Source organism: Monoraphidium neglectum (assembly GCF_000611645.1).
Source record: "Monoraphidium neglectum strain SAG 48.87 unplaced genomic scaffold scaffold01271, whole genome shotgun sequence".
Classification (NCBI taxonomy): Eukaryota; Viridiplantae; Chlorophyta; class Chlorophyceae; order Sphaeropleales; family Selenastraceae; genus Monoraphidium; species Monoraphidium neglectum.
The window spans coordinates 4,000-6,780 of record NW_014012357.1 but is presented as its reverse complement, the minus strand read 5'-3'; positions in this window follow the sequence as shown (position 1 = coordinate 6,780).

Sequence of the window (2,781 nt, the reverse complement as noted above, 5' to 3'; positions counted from 1 at the left end):
CGCTTGAAAGCGCATGAAAAAGCCTTTGGTATACGCGGCTGAGCGCTCTACAGATCACCACATCTGGCCGCTCGCTAGCTCTTTCGCGATCTGACGGGCCGGTTGCAGTGCGGCGGAGACGCTTGAATGCATATTATATGTATACATGCATGATTGACACGGATCCAGGGCAAGAGGTCGACGGTGCAGGCTGGGTGATGGCCCGGCACCTGACAGAGTGCACTGCGCTGGGCGGAATCCGCGTATGTATGTGGGGAGCCCTGGAACAGCCTTATCAAGCTTTTCTATGTTTTTTTGGTTTTTGAGGTTCTGTACGTTTGCACTTTGCATTCGGCAAACCTAGCTGAAGGTGGCCACAAAAGAGTCTGACCTCTGCAGATCATCATCGTGCCCAGATGTCATGAGCAAACAATTGATACTCTTTCCATTACATGAACCTTCATCAATGGCTTGTGCATGTCTAGGCACGGGGACGTGATGAAGGGAGGGCCTCTCCCCTGGGTAGGCTCTCGTGTTTGCGCACAATCGCGCCCCGAAGCCTTTGCTGAGCAAGGTTCTTTTGACATCGCACGATGCAACTCATTCGTTGACAGACGTGGCCTTGGTTCAGCCCGCGCCTGGGTCGCGGAGCTTCATTAGGTGAGATGCGATAATAGGATGTAAATACGACAAAGTATATTCGTGAGCTCTGAAGTGCGCTGGCACGCCCTGGAGCATGGGACCCCCCGCTGTGCGGCGCCATTGCGAGCGCACTCGCCGCTTCGCATTGCATACAGTCTGGGCCTGGCGCATGGAAAGAGAACCACATACCAGAGCCGCTCACCCCTGGCTACACGCGCTATACGCAGCCCCGTGCGGTCCTCATGGCCACGGGCGCCCACTTCACCGGTGATGCCCTTTCAGCCGGCTCGCAGCACATGGTGCACCGCGGCGCTGCAGCCTCGGGCGAGCTCGTCGACCTGTCTCAAAGCCAGCACAATCCAGGACAAGACCCCTGCGAGCACCATCAGCACCAGCAGCACCAGCTGCAGCAGCCACAGCTGCAGCAGGTCGACCAGCAGGCCCCATGCGGCCTTCACCACCGCGGTCGGGCGTCCTGGCACGGGGCCGAACTGGAAGACGTGCGGCCGCCGCTCGACGCCCTCAGCCTGGAGCACTGGGGGCCCCTCGGCCTAGAACCTCACGAGCTGTCGCTGCTGACGGGCGGCGGCGCCGCCGCCGGCAGCCGTGGCGCCCAGCAGCAGCGGGAGCAGCAACAGCTGCAGCAGGAGCAGAAGCGGCAGCAGGTGGGGCCGGAAGGGCACTTTTTCCTGGATGGCGCGCCTTCAGACCATCTGCCCAGCGGCCTGGACGTGCCGCCGCCGCCCCCCGAGCCGCAGCCTCCGCTGGCGGCGGATCGCGATTCGCTTGAGGACCCGCATCGGCTCGCACAACACAGCATGTCCGCGCACCGCGGCGACAGCGGCCCAGCTCACCTCGACACCGGAGTCGCTGCTGCAGCAGCGAACGAGCGGCCTGGCCCGAGCAAGGAGGGGTCGGGGGCAACGCTCGACCTCGATGCAGGCGCAGAGGGACAGGCAGACGGTGGCAGCGGGCAGGAGCAGCAGGAGCATGATCATGAGCATGAGGGGGCGCCAGCGCTGCAGCTTGGGTTGGAGCTGGAGTCTGAGCTGGAGCAGCAGCGGGCGCAGCAGCGGGCGCAGCAGCGGGAGCAGCGGCAGGAGCAGCAGCAAAAGCAGCAGGAGCTCCTAAAAGTGCATGCAGGCCTTGAAAGCCAGGAGCGCTTGACAGTCGGGGCGCCGTTGCCTGAGCACGATGCGGGCTCCGACCTGGATCTGGGCCGACCGCAGCAATGGCCGCAGCCGCCGCCTGCGCTGCCGGGGCCGCAGCTGCCCACGAAGCCGCGCCCCATCGACCGCACCAATCCTGAGGGCGGCGCAAGGTCAGATCGGGTTGCGAGGCTGGTCAGCAGCTTTGCTGCACGCGTGGCCACAAACGGAGAGGCCAGCCTGGGTGGCAGCCCCGCCGCGCCGCCGACACTAGGCGTCCGCCGCGCCAGCGAAGAGCCCAAGGAACACTCACCCAAGCCGCGCGCGGCCGAGGCAGTGCCGCTGCAGGGGCGACTCGGGCCGCGGCAGGAGGGGGGCCGCGGGAGCAGCAACAACGGCAGCGCAGCTGGCAGCGCCGGGGGCGGCAGTGATGGTGGCAGCATAAGCGTGCATGATTTTGATGCTCGTGCATGCATGACAGCGTCGGCCGCAGCCACTAGCTGGCACAGCGCGGTAGGCAGTACGCTCAGCAGCAGCGCGCAGAGCACGCACGCCTCATCCGGGGCACCGGATGCGGGCGCGTCGCGCGCTTTCTTTGCGGCGGCGCAGGGGCGTTGGCAGCAGCAGCTGCCGCAACATATGCAGGTGCTAACGGCGCAAAAGTGGCAGCAGCCAGCGCTGGGCCGCCCACTTGCGCCGCACGGGATGGAGGAGCCAGCCGTGACACCGGCGCAGCTGCAGCAGGAGCAGCAGCAGCAGGAGCAGGAGCAGGGGGGGCAGCAGCAGCAGCAGGAGCAGCAGCACCAGCACCAGCAGCACCAGCAGCACCAGCAGCAGCAGGAGCAGCAGGAGCAGCAGCAGCAGCCGACTGAGCAGCCAAAGCTTGAGGCGCTGCCATCTGCAGGCGGCTGCAGGGTTGGCAGCAGCAGCAGCAGCAGTCACAGCCGGGCCGGCAGCGGCAGCAGTGTCAGTAGCGGCAGGGGTAGCGACACTGTCTTGCATACCCTGAAGC